Here is a 15,616-nt window from a genome sequence, read left to right as displayed (position 1 = left end):
TTGAAAAATAGTTATAAACTTGATAAACTTTAATTGAAAAATAGACTCATTAAATAATAAATACCACTAATCTGACTGAAATAAATTTACAGAAAACATTCTTAATTTGTCATAGACCTAAAAGTATGCAATATTTGAATATTTATAAAAAATAATGATTATTCCTGCAGTAGTAGCAAAAATTTCGTAACTTAAGAATTAAAAAATTATTTTAATAATTTAAATTCTTAATTCAAATTTTATTGACAAAGGCTGTACCCCCATATTATTATGTATTTTCTATTTATAATAATAAATTGAATTATCTATAAATGATTATTTTATAAAAATGCAAAATACAAAAAAATTTTTTGAAATCTTCAGACAAAATGTTAATGTTTATAGCATGACTGCACAATGCACACATAAAATATGTAGTCATATTATATATACATATATATATATAAATATTCCTACATCAGTATTGTAAATTTTTTAAATGGTAAAATACAAAAATTATTTCAAAACAAAAACCAAAAAGAAAAATTAAAACTAGTTTTTCATTTAATTAAAATTGTCATGTTCTTCTTTAATTGATGATATTTTCAAAATTTTCTGAAAATATTTTATTGCAATAAAATTTCCTAAAATATTATGCCTACATATATGAATTTTTTCATTCATATTTGTTTTTATTTTTTTTTTTTTTTGGGTTCTATTTATTAAATTGAAAAATAATTCAACTTCAAAATTATTTTCTATCTATGTTTCTTTCTATAGCTATGCACATACAAAAATTTATTTCTTCATTTTCATATTATTTATTTTTTGTATTATTTGAAAATAATAAAATTTTCACCCTAAGGATATTTTTGCAATTCTCTTTTTTGACAAATTGTTTTAAAATTTTACAACTAAACAAATTCACAATAATTTTGTGCACACATTTTTGTTAGGGGCTGGATAGAGGGCCCATAAATGTAAAAATTTTTGCAAATATTTTCTAATAGATGAAAAGTAGACTATTTTTTTTTGTTTCTCTCTCTCTTTTTACAATATTCAAATTAAGTCAATAATGAAAAATACATAAATAATTTCAATATTTTAATTGGATTATATCAGGATATTAAATAATAAATTAAAAAAAAAAGAAAAAAATAAAAAACTAAATTTTTGGAAAATTTAATATTTTGCATTTTCAGAAATTGTAAAAATATTTTTTTTGTGGAAAAGAATTATTAATATTAAGTCTCAACAACGAGACACAAATATTTTTTGTCTCTTTTTTTTATTTTGCATAAAATTAATCAATTATAAACATGAAAAGGAATTTTTGTGTGTTTGTGTTTTTTTGTTCTTTATGTTTTTCATTGAAATATTTGCACAAAATGAAAGAGAAAAATAAATTACATTTTGGTTTTTATTTAGAAAATTTATAAATTTTGGTTTCAAATATAAAATTTTTTCTTTAATTGTAAAAATGTTTTAATATTTATAGACAATGAATAACTCCCAAGTGCAAAATTTAAATTTTTCGAGAGTGGTCTTTAAAAAGTCATCTTTTAAGCAGCTATACCAAGAGTGGCTAAAATGCGTCTCTCGATAAATATAGCCTAAATTTCATTTTTGTCATATTGTGAGTATTTTAAAAATATTATTAGAATTCTGTATGTGTTTCAAAAAATATTTAAAATTACTAAAAAGAAACGGAAAGAGTAAGTGTAAAGTTATGACAAATTTCATATCCGTTCTAGTTAAGAATGCTGTGTAATTGTCCGCAATCGATAAAACGAATTTTTTAATTTCGTTTGCAATGTGCAGAATTGAAGGATACTCTTGCCAGAAATGTAACTTTTGATCTTAAAATTTTAATTCCGACTTTCGAAAAATTTGAAATTTTGAAAAATGACTTGGACAATCAAGAAATTTTGTCACTTCACTCCTTAACTGTGTTCATTTTGTTCGTTATTTTTTATTTTTCAATATTTTGTTTAGTAAATAACATATTACATTAATTACAGATCCGTATTAAGAAGGTAAAAACTTTTACTTGAAAGAGTTTGGAAATTTTTCGTTCGGAATCTATAGGTAGAAAGAGAAATTAATTACTAAATAATCTAAATTTTTTTTTAATTCTAATGTAATTTTCTTAAAAGAAGACTCTTTTCTAAAGTCTTTTCGAAGATTCTCTGTTCTTCAATTTTTCTTAGAATATGGTGACCATTTTCTAAAAATATAAAACATTTAGTTGTTATCATTGTGGAAATTCTAAATATGGATGAGTGTAGTCTACTACACTGCATGAAAACTAAATGAAATGCATTAAAATTAACAAATATTTGAGAATCAAAAGTAAAATAGAGTAGTTTTTAGATTTTTCGGATTTTTCCTGAAATTTTCCATAAAATTACGAGTTAATATGGTTCTAAAAACTTCATAATTAATTTACTATTAAAAGCGATTTTTTTTCTCAACAGGAGATCAAATTTTATTATTTTTTTTCTTTCACTAACTAAAAATCATAAGTGAATTTGAATAAAAGTTTTCACAAAGAAGATTAATGAAAAATTCCAAAATAAAAAAAACCAAAATTTGACATGTTCATAAATATTTCTAAATACGAGTATAATATTTTTAACTCACTAAAATGTCAAAATTGAAATGGTTATGAAAAAATCAATATTGATTTAAAATTAACCTTAAAATTTCAATTAAAAATCAAAAACTTTTTTTTCCATATTTCCAATTCTCAGTTGCCTAATTTTCATTTAATGCAATTATTTTTATTTCAACAAAAAATTATTTTTGATTGTCAATCTTCATAAAAATTCTTAATAAAAATTCATTTATAAGTAATTAAAGTGAATTGAGTAACTAATAATATTCACAGAAATTCTATATAACAAATTAATTCTCAAGTCTCAATTTCCAAAAAAAAAAAATTTTATTGAAATTTAAATAAAAATGTCAATCAGATTTTCAATTTTTCAGCACACACAAACACAAATACAAATTCATTTTTTAAATATTTTGTATACATATTCGGAGCCGGTTTTACCTTGCTCGGCGCCCTGAGCGGTTTCTTAAAAATTGCGCCTCTCATTTCTTAAGCAATGAGCAATATGCAAAAAACATTGAATATTACGCATAATAAATCACTTTTTTATAATTTTAGCATGCTGCATGCAAGACTAGTCACAGAATTAGGTAAGGCCTAGAATTAAAATTTCAGCTTTTTGTTTTACAATGTTTGTATAGTAGATATAGGTAAGTAATTTCGCTGGAAATACAAGCAGAAAGAAAAAAAAATTGGAAAAAATTGAAATAGTTTTTAATGCAGTCCTGTTTTCCTGTGCTCATTCTAACCATATATGGTAGATCTACCGCTGTACAAATATAACTATTTAAGGAACCAAATTATTTTGATCTGAAATTCTTTTAACCTTTACAACATTTTTATTAAATATTGAATAATTTTTATAAATTTTTTTTTTTCAATTTTAATTTTTTCTTATTGAGATTTAATTTTAGAAACCATACAATAAAAAGGGAAATTTTTTGACAAAATTATTTTTATATTCAATTTTAATTGTTCACTTTTGGAGAATGCCCTTTAAAAACCTTCAAAAAAAATTAAGAATTCAATTAAATGCCACTTGAATTTTATGAACACTGAATAAAAACCACTTTTTGCCTCTTATTTTTTTTTAATTTAAGATAACAAATTCTATAATTAATCAATATTATTGTATTTTTATTCCCCCCCAATTAAAAAAAAATTCCTAATTTCCCCCCATTTTTCTGTTTTTATTACAACTGAATTCAATATAAAAAGTTTAAGTAAAAATTTAAACCAAAAAAAGATGAAATATTTATTGTGCAAAAAAAAAAATCACTCATTAAGCTAGTGATTAAATTGTACCAGCATACAAGTTGTATATCAACTTGCTTACTTATATCTTAAGTCGAAAATAAAAATGAATGAGGTTTTTGCTATAGTAAATGAACTCAAACCAACTCTTTATTAGAATTTTTGTACTCGTTATACACTTAAGTATTTTATAAGCCACTTATAGCTACGATATGGAACTATTTTTATTCATTACAATGTATTCAACTTCATCTATACTCAACTCACTACTTATCTACCTCCTACATACCTATAACATGTCAATGCAATCTATCTGGATTATCCTTTAATTTTTTTAGTTATTATTTTTGTTCCTTTTATTTTTATATTCCTGTTTGGTTTTATCTATTTATGTGTGGTGGATATAGAAAAGAATTTTATACTTACTTTACAAATGTATAAAATTAACTTGGTAATTTAAAAGTTACCATCATTTTATATAACTATACACGCATTACCATTAATTTAATTTTAATTATTTTGGTTTTTTTGTTTACGTGTTCTTGCTTCCTTTCTTATTTAGTCAATCAGAAAACAGATTTAGCATCATTATTTTCATCGATAGAGTAAAGTATATATGAGAAAAATCGAAATAAATCAATCAATCACACAATTAATAATGTAGCTCCAATGGATTCGTATAGCATAAAAATAGATGGGGGAATAAGAGTAAAAACCAAAACAAATTCAAAGAGAATATTGTAAAACAAAAAAAAAAAGTGGATTGTTTAATTCTGAGAAAAAAAAAAGGAAGAAGAGTTCCAAACTCTCCACAGCAAAAAAATCACATTTAAATTCACAGAAAAAAAATATTTAAAAAAATTTTTTTGAATAATATTAGTTGCTTGTTTAGTGAAGCTTTAACGAAACTCCCATATTTAAGTGAATTTTGAAAATGCATTCAGGTTAAAACTGCAAGGTTTTAAAAAGTCACAATAAAACATAGAGTATAGAAATTAAACGAGAGCTTTTAAGCCTTGCAATTTAACTCTCAAAACAGTGGCTTATATTTAATTCTCAATTATCTATGGTACGAGTACTCTCAACACTTCGAAATTAATAATATTCGAAAACATTCTTTCCTTTTATTCTGGACTATGTTTTGTAAATTAATGTGTTCTTAAAATTGACATCGCATTTGGTTATTAAAAATTGTAATTTATTTACTAAAAATTTCTAAGATTTGAATTAGAAAATTCATGGTTCGTGATAGTAATGTAGTCATTATGAACTTTGACAAAATTCATATGTAAGTAAATAAAACAAAAAACATATAATATGCAAAAAATATTAGCTGTGAGAATGGGAATTTGTGCTATAGTCATTGTCAAAAACCATTGCTGATTTTGTTAATTACATTCTGGGATGTTAGCATTATTCTCTACACCATTAAACCTCAAAACATACAGAAACCTCAAAACATTTTTTGAACTTCAAAAAAATGTATGAATGGCGATTATTCACCTAAAAAACTAACGATTTCAGCGTTTTGTTTAACAATCAATTTCCTCTAATATTTCATTTTGTAATTCCTTTGTTTCACAATATTTTTATCTAATATTATTAATTAAGCATGTAATTCATGCTTAATAAAATTATTTATATTTCAATTGCATCTAGATTATTATACTAATATTTTTATCATTTACGGTAATAATTTTTTATTTCAGTGAATTTCCTAGAATAGTAATAATACGCTTTACCCACTATTTAATAAGTGAATATCCTATACATATATAAAATATTTAAATATATTTACATAATATACAAAGTTTACTACATACTATTTTCAATAAAGATTTTAATCTTAGAGGTTATTTCATTCATTAGAAATCAATACCACATACGGTATTCCATACAAGTATTACATATATACACATGCAATATTCGTGTTCAAATGCATATGTTTGACACATACAACCTGTAGAGAATTAAAAAACTACATCTTGTTAAATATGGATTCGGTAATAGCAATTAAACAAAAAAAAAAAATTCCCGTATCACCCTTCATACATCCTTTCCGTCCTATCATACATTGGTGTAACATGTTTCATTATTATAGGAAACTGTTGCAAATATTGTAAATTTGATGTAAATTCAGTATACAATGGATATAGAAGATGATGACAGGAATAATAGCAACAATATTGTGAAAATTATTTAAAAAAAATGGTAGGGATATTGCATTATTTTGTAAACAAAATCTTAATTTACATTAATTCATACATTGTTGTATACGTTGGTATGTTTTATGTTTGATCATCAAAATTGTGGTTAAAGAACAAAAAAAAAAAATTAAAGTTTTTTTTTTTTTTTCAAAATTGACTATGATTTCAACTAGATCAATATTAAATGTATAAATCCTTTATATATTGGGATATCAAATTTCAATAGTATTGAAAGAGTGTATTGTATGAGTATAGATGAGAATTTGGTATAGGTATGAATACAATCTATATAGATGTATTAATGCATATTGTATTGAGCTCAAACTAGATTTTTTCATGATAAAATTCTATATTCAATATTCAAATATAAGCTACACACACATTTGTGTACATTACAATTTGTGTACAAAAAAAAATAGGAATTTTATTCAAACGTACACGTACGTGTATGTACGCAATCATTTAACGTATATCAATTTGATTTTCAGTTATTTGACAATATTTGTTAAAATATTTTTTTTGTTCTTGTGTTTCTTTTTTTCTCTACTCAAATTTTGATTTCATTTATTTTCATCATCATTGTATACATATTTACCAAACATACCAAATTCATTTGATTTTTACCCAACAAATATTTGCAGAGTGCTTAGATATGGAGAAAAAATTTATTTCTCTCTCATTCCCTCCCTATCCTATATTAAATAATGAAAATATTGGAATATTTGTGCATGATTTTTCATTCAAATCAAGTCTATCATCACAAAGTCTATTATAATTGAATCACATTCCTATAAATAAAAATATATAATTATGCAGTTTCGACTGTAATCATTCAATTCCAAAATATCTTCACGTTAGAAATAACATTCTAAATACATATTTGCGTTTACATAGTGCACATAGATCTAAAATATGAATGGGAAACTACTATTTCATCCTAGATTTGTATATATATACAAATATACTTAGTAAAAGGTTTAATTAAAGATTTGATAAATTTTCTTTTTCTTTTAAAACATCAACAATCGGCAATTTTATAAATTATTCTAATACTAATATTATTGTAACTATATGTAGTGTAATATATTCATAGCCTCATCATCAATTTATTGTTTAATGTACAAATTAGGAGCAAATAAATTTAAAGACAAGAAATTTTCTTATATAAACGGCGATTCAGACATAAAAGCTACAAAATTATTTCTTTTAGTTTTTTGGGACAAAAATTGTTTGCGTTAAAGTGGGGAACTGGAACGTCCAAATGTGGCTTCAAGGGTCAAAGAAAATGGCATTAAAAAATTTCTGTCTGACATAATATCCGTAACAGCATGAAAAGGAATAAGATTAAGAGTCATGTATTCTTCGCAAAGGTGAAACAATCTCAGTAATATTGACAAGTAATTTTTGTTTTGCAAATTTAATTTTACAATCAAAATTCGGCACAGTTATTCCGGGAAGCACAACACTTTTACTGAAATTATAATGAAAGAAAATTATAATTATGAATTTCAAAAATAAACTATTCAATTTATTTTGAAAAATTCTTCAATAATTTACTGTTTAGTCTCATTCACGCAGCATTATACAAGCATAATATAAAGACCGATAAAAATATTATTATCAATTTTATGAAATATAGAACAATATTTTAAAGAAGTACTGCTAGCTATGCATTTAATGTGGTAGATTTTTAAAATTTTTATTTGTATTTCCTCTGTTTGATTTCATTTTCAAATAACTCTAAAGTTATTTAAAATTATTGACATGTGAATGCCATCACATCCTTGGCTTTCATCTTGAAAAATCAAAAAAAAAAGGAAATATTTTTATTTTTGTCTCCCTTTTTTTTGTTGTTCTTGCTTTTTTTTCTTATTTCATTTTACAATCCTTTTGGGATATGAAAAATTTAAGAGAAAATTAAATGAAATTTTTTTATTTCTTCTATATTATTTTTCGTCATTTTATTCTCTATACAAATTTTTCTATTTTAAACTTTTACATTTTTAGTATTCCGATAGATGTGTAGAGTTTTTTTTTTTTTTCGAGAAAAATTTCTATCAAAAATTCTTTTCATGTTGCTCAAAGTTTGTCTAATGATTGGGAAAATAGGGAAATAAAATTAAAAATTCTTTGATATTTCGTTTGTGTTTTATTTGCCATTTTTGTTTTTTTTTGTGCATGCCTTCCTGTTTCCCATTCTTTCATTTAAAATGCAAATAAAATCAAAATATTTTTTTTTTTTTGCTTTTATGAATTTTATTCTTCAATTGTTTGAATTCAGATATGAAACGTTTTAATATAATTTTAACTCTATATTATTTTACTAGACGTTTATGTGTATGTGTGTGGATTGATACGTGACGAGTTTTCTATATTAAATTTAGTTTATATAAGTAGTATAAGAGAAACGGAGATGATGATATGAGATTGAAGAAATTCCAAATTATCAAAATTGAAGGAAAAAAAATGAAAGGAAAAAAGAAGGAATGAGTCGTTTTCGAAGCGTTTTATTTGACATCCCATTTTGATTATATAAAATAATATGTGAAAAGAAGAAATGATGATAATAAAATCATTCTTGAATATTTGAAGTGATTTTACTAAAAATTAATTTATGTATATAATATTATGCATGTATAACAGTGTAGAAAGTTGATTTTTAGTAAATTGAAAGTTTATACTTATGCAAAAGCCGAACGAATATCCAAAAATTTATAGCTCATGCATTTTTTATATTGTTCTCATTTCTTCTTATTGTCACACAAATCGTATACATAAGAATTTGCCGCACGACAGTGCAGTAAATGAGCGAAACTTTATGTAAGGTAGCAATAAATTGGGAATATAAGAGATTTCTATTTAAGGAAAAATTAGGAATTCAAGTCTGTTTTAATTAAGTACTGTTTATGCTGTATTTTCCGTAAGCGCATCAAATATTCAACACCTTGGCGTTTTGTTAAAGAGCAATATTCTATTATACGAAATTTTAACTCCAAATACAAATTACCAGATTAATATACCAAACTAACCTTCTCTGAAAGAAATTAGCTCTAAAACTATATATTATTATAAGAACGGTGTCTTACTCTAAATAGTGCGGTTCAGGTGGTTCTGTTCTTTAATAAAAACTGTTTTTAACATGAAATTTTCTGTATAACAGTAGAAATATTGGTGATATTCAATAATTAGTTTATCTATCATCATCATAAATATTTCATTTCATTTCTTCTTTTCCAAAATTGTACAATCATATTATATATGTATATTTAATAATATTGTGTCAATTAGTTCCAATCAAATAATAATCTTAAATTATTAACCTTTTCAATACCAGTAGAATCAACACAAAATTCTAATAAGTAAAAGCTAAAGAAAAAAAATTTATAATAATTACTTACATTAGTTTCAGAAAAATTAAATATTTGTATTGAAAAAGACACACATACACATTTTAGTTAAGTATGCATTTGTATTATAGTATAAATATGGAAAACTATATGCACGTATAAAAATTTTTTATAGATACTTTTGTATAATCACAACAATATTATGTTGATTTCTCTAAGAGTTTTTTTTATTGGCGCCACAGCGCCACGCCAATCAATGTTACAGAAAAGAAGATGAAGAACATTTATTATACTGCAATATAAATACTATAATAATGCTGAGAGTATAAAAAGATTACTAAAGGTAAAAACCGAATTCATTATAATATTATTATTATTTTATAACAAGTGTATTAGAATATACATACATATGTGTTATACATATAGTACTCATTACAATAAATATTATTCATAAAGATATATTGACAGTCCCAGGTAACATCAAAATAAAATTTATTTTGCAACTATTTAAGTTTTATCAATTATAGAAAATGTTAAGTTATTTGAAAAATATCAAGTTCGAAAGAATTGCACGTACTAAGAGGAAATTAAGACGTAAAATTGTACTGCAGTGGAAGTAGAATTTTTAAATGTTCTTGTGCTCATGGAAAATAATGTGCTCATGAAGATTCTTTTAAAGAGTTTTAAGGTGAGAGTTCTTATAAACAAAGCATCGATCGCAATGCAAAGCTAACTTATAATTTAAGTAAACATAATATATATTTTAGTCAAAAATTCTATTAATTTGTCTTGTTACGCCTTCGGATATGGAAGTAAATTCAGAACTCATATATACAGGGTGATTCAGAAAGGTAAACAGCAACATATACCATTGGTTAGAGGGTTAAAAATGGGTAAAACTTTTGTTCCGAACTAGGTGCGAAATGTCAAGGGTTTTCGAGATACAGGGATTTTAACGAATTTTCACGAAATTTCTAGTTATCTAAGCTTTTTGATTATAACTTCCGTCCCGAAAAAGATAGGGGCTTCAAACAATCAGTTTCTGAAAGGTCTAGTAAAGGGCTTAAAACAAACAGCTGACTTGGCTATGTGTTTTGTGTACTTTCGGAATACCAATCATTCGAACTTTAGGAAAAATCAATTTTTCTCCCTTTTTTATACCCTGCACTTCGTGAAGGGTATATTAACTTTGGTATGGAGTGTATAACTACTTGAAGGAGTCATCTGCGGTATGAACATATATATATATATATTCTTGCTCAGCGTAAAATTCTGCTTCGAATTAGACATGTCCGTCCGTTCGTCCGTCCGTCCGTCCGATCGCACGATAACTCAAAAACGAATAATGCAATCGACACCAAACTTTCACAAGTTGTTTCTTTTGTGCCAAGGACGAACTCTATTGTTATTGGACTAATTTGGACAACGGGTTCGGCTAGCTGCCATACAACTCAAAGAGTTTATTTTAAATATTTCAAAAACTAATAAAGGTACAAATATAAAATTTTGTATACATGGGTCCAATTATATTCTACATATGCTCTAAAAATTTTAATAGTATAGCTGCACCGGTTCGGGTGGCTGCCATACAACTACAAAAGCAAATTTTTTATATTCGGCAAAATAATAAAGTCAGATTCATGAAACTTGGCAGTCGTGTGTCCAATTATAGGTCAGATATATTTCTGAAGTTTTAGTGGAATTGCTTGACAGGTTCGTGTACCTGCCATACAACTCCAAAAGCTAATTTTAAATATTTGGAAAAATAATAAAGTCAGATTCATGAAATTTGGCAGTTGTGTGTCTGTTATAGGTCAAACATATTCGTAAAGTTTCTATAGAATGGTTTCACAGGTTTGAGTAATTTCTATACAACAACGGTGCAGGGTATAATTCAATCGGTTTATACCGACCGAAACGTTTTTACTTGTTTATTATTTCAATTTTTTCTAAGCAGGTACTTTCGTTCGAAATTTTTTGAAACTTCGAAATTTTTTTTTACAAAATTTTGGCCACTTTCTCAAACCTTAATTTTATTCACTAAGTCTTAAGACATTTAGTTGCCGAATTGTTTAGAAATAGCTTATTATTACAATTTTAAAATCAGCGGTTTAATTTATGTACACCAAAACATCGCCTTCAATTAAAATTTAAAATTAAAAACTAATATTATAATTTTAAACTTAAATATATTCAGTATTAAAATTTAAAGCAATTCTCCTTGTAGCCATCAATATTTACAAAATGTATACATATTCTACAACGTATAAATAGATAGACTGTAGAGTCCATTCATAATACTCTAGACAATTTTTCTCTTCTAATTAAGTAATTATAATTTTTTATTCATGTAGTATTATACAAGTATACGTATGATATGCTCTGTATTACAAATTCTTCTCATCTTTGTATACTCTATATTTGGTTATTTCTTCAAAATCATTGATTGCCAATGTTTTTTTTGGTCTTTTATAAGAGCCTGTAAGCAATAATAATATAAGCTATTCTATATATACTATAAACAACGTGTATAACTAATTTCAAAAAGAAAAAAGACCATAACAAAATAATAAGACCATAAAATTTAATTTTAAAAAATATACATAAAATCTGTATAGTGAAAAATTTATGCTTTTATTCGTCCGTCATCGTCTTAATGGAAAGATTTTCCGTCTCCGTATTGTAAATAAAAAAATTTCTCTAATAATTTTGTTATCAAATCAAAAAGTTTTCGATAGTTTTTTTTTTAGTTTTTTATTGTATAACAAAATCTTATAAAAAATTGAATAGGAGCAAAATAGACAAAAAGATAATAGAATTGTTTTGACTCCCAATTTTTATAGTTTTCAAATTATTTTACATGTGTTACTGTTGTTGTTCTTTAAATTTTTCTCATTCTTTGTATTCCACTCAAAAACTGCTTTATTCTTTACAAAATGTTGTTTATTTTCTGTATGTATTCCCCGCCGCCTGTTCCGTTTCAAGTGTTTAGAGTTATAGAAGAAAATTACAAATTTTTGTTTACATAGGATTTAGTTCTGCAACATTGTATAAAAAAAATCATTTTTGGTTTGAAAGATTATTTTTTAAATTTCTTTTTTATTTTCATCATCTTCTATTTGGTTCTTTTTTTGGTTTTTCCTGATCAGTCCGAGTTGAATAATGCAGCATATATAGGAAACGTTTATTCAAGTGAATAAAAGAATATCATGATCACTTGATAAAGAAATTTGAAAATAAAGTAAGGAAAACCAAATTTTTATTATTTTGTTTTTTAAAAGTAATCAAGCTATGAATGCATAATGCACCTATAATAATTAAAATGCTAAATAAGTAATCAGTTCTGTTATCTATATGTATATGGTATACCAATACTATTAAAAATTTCGAATGGATGCAATACATATATATGTAAATTTAAAGCAAATTGTTAAATTAACATAACGTAGATTATATGGAATTGAATTAATTATGATTACAGTTATTAAGTAATTGAATTAATTAAAAATTTACATATCAGTTTGTATATACGGGTATTTATTATTACTATTATTATTATTATTAGTAAATTATGAACTAATTTCAGATTCAGCTTATATGAAGCTATATATCACATCTATAGGATAACACTGCCACTACATATTAAATATAGCAGAAATAAGCCTGTTAAAAGAATGGTAAAATTAATTTTTGTTCTTTGATTTCGTTATTTTGGAGCTGGTCGTTGCAGATTTTATGGTAAATAGCTTTCTAATGAATTTTCATGAAAAATTTACATTGTAACTGATTTATATTAAATAAAAGAGTGCAGTTTTTCTCTATCTAAAAGTATCAGCCCAAGCTATCTTAAGTATTATCTGAGCTAGCTTAACAATAACATAAAAACATAAGAATAATTCTATGCAATGAATTAAATTTTCAGTTAAACATATTGCTTCTCAGTATAAAAATATCTAGAAAACAGAAACATCTAGAAATATCTAAAAATATTAGAAAGCAGAAGGTGAGGACATTAGTTTGAAAATAAGTATAACATGTTTGCAAAATATTGTAACTATTTTGTCTGTTATTTATTCTAAACTGTCTGTTTTAACCCTGCTGCCACAATATTATGTCATCATATATGAAAAAGTATCTGTTAAAGAACAAAAATAAATTCCCATTTTAAATTTTTGTTAGAATCCATCTCTTATTATACTTCAATTATTAAAATTAATAACGTTCTCAGTCTGGTCGAAACTCAAATAAACTCTTTCAAGTAAATTGTTAACAAAATTTTGAAGGTTAAACTGCAAGTTCAAAGAAATCCTTAACCATTTTTTTAATTTTTTCAATCATAAAAAATATGAAAAACAATTAAAAAATTTAAGAAAAAACAAAAATTTATTTGGTCAGGATCAGGACTATTAAATGATCATGTCAAATTACTTTGTGTTATATTTTCTTTTAGAAAGCGAGAAAGCCTAAGAGAGAAAACCTATGAACCTAAGAGAGAAAGCCCAAATTTTTTTATCATACAAAAATAAAGGGTAAGCTTTATTATTTTAAATTTTCTTTGCTCTGCACGAAAATGAGAGTTATATAGGAATTTTGGGCATCTACCTAAATTCATGTAATCTTACTATAATTTGTCTTATTCAAATTATTCAATATAATTTTACTTTCTGAATTAGTCAAATTAGGCATTAGTCAAGTTATTAGTCAAGACAACAGGTCTGCATTTTGGTACGCGCCTATATTAAGAAAACTTCTACTTATCTGCCTCACATTACTCAACCATCTTTTAAATATAATTTATAATTTTTGGGTTATGTCTGCATTTCTGTTAAAATCTTGAAAATTAAGATATTCGATCCGAATTTAATACCTTCCTTACAATATACTAACTAGTCTCTGAAATAATACACAATAAATAAACGATAAGTGAAAAAAGAAAACAAAACATTACAAGTGATCCACCTTACATATTATGAAGAATTTTTTTTTTTTTTTTTTTTCGAACAAACTGTGAGAATGATTGTGGCGCCCAACTGAGAGGGTTTACCCAATTCCTCGTATTTAATATATTATTATTTTTGTTGTTGTTGCTATATTGCGTTTTCCTATAATCTTTTCAGATTTTTTTTTTCTCCTGCACTCTTTTTTTTTTTTTTGTTTTTATGAAAGACACAAGTACACAAAACATAAAATACAATATTCTGCCTGTGAGTTTTAGTTGTTGTAGCCTGATTGATATGAGATGCTTAAGTTCTATGAAAAATGTAGTTAGTACTCCTCTACTTTTTTTTTTGTTTTTTGATATGCTTATTGTGTATAACATTGAAATCTGTTATGTTATTCTTGTATTTTGCTTAGTGTTGTTTGTTTTTCTCTTTTATAGTGTTCGGTTGCTGTTGTTGCATAATTTCACTTATACGTTCCAATGATTTTGGTGTACTTATATGCAATTTTTTTTTTCTCCACTTCTTTATCTTTTATCATTGAATTGTACATGTTTAAGATTGTACTTAAGGTAACCATGATTATTTAACTATTATAGTTAAAAAGGTAAACTTACACATAACTACCATATACCTGGGATTGTTTTACTTTTGTTTTGGCTTGATATCGTAACCATTTGGTTTGTCTTTTTTTTTTGGTTGTTGTTTTGTAAGAAAAAAAGGACAGGTACATGAATTTCATTAAATATCTACTTTAGATCAAAATCTATTTCAATCGAATAATCCTTTTTTTTTTCTTGGTGTTTTCAATATATTCCAGTTGTGGGTATTTATTGAGTAAATGCATATTGTGTATGTGTATGAATGAATCTTTATAGATATCTATCTGTTTTTTTGTTTTAGTTTTGTTTTTATACACAATTGAGAAAAAAATTAAGGATAAGGATAATGCATATGTACTTATGGATCATGTTTTTGTTTTTTCAAAATTGCAGGATTGCAAATAAAAATATGTACTTGTTATGAATAAATGTATATGTACTTATATGATGGATTTACGGGTGATGAATGAGAAGATGTGGGGGAGAGAAAAGAAACATTACAAGTATGAAACAAAAAACTAAATGAAATTCTTAGAATTAATTCAATAACCTTAAGTGATGGGTTTTGTATTGTTTTATGATTCTGTTGATTTAAATTGACGAGAGTATAAAAATAAATACGAAATGGTATTCGAAATGAATGAATGCTTTTATTGGTATTTCATAAAAC

This window comes from Condylostylus longicornis, unplaced genomic scaffold (genome assembly GCF_029603195.1).
Source record: "Condylostylus longicornis isolate FDR11 unplaced genomic scaffold, ASM2960319v2 ptg000010l, whole genome shotgun sequence".
NCBI lineage: Eukaryota > Metazoa > Arthropoda > Insecta > Diptera > Dolichopodidae > Condylostylus > Condylostylus longicornis.
The sequence above is the reverse complement of the archived record's forward strand: the minus strand, read 5'-3'. Positions refer to the sequence as shown.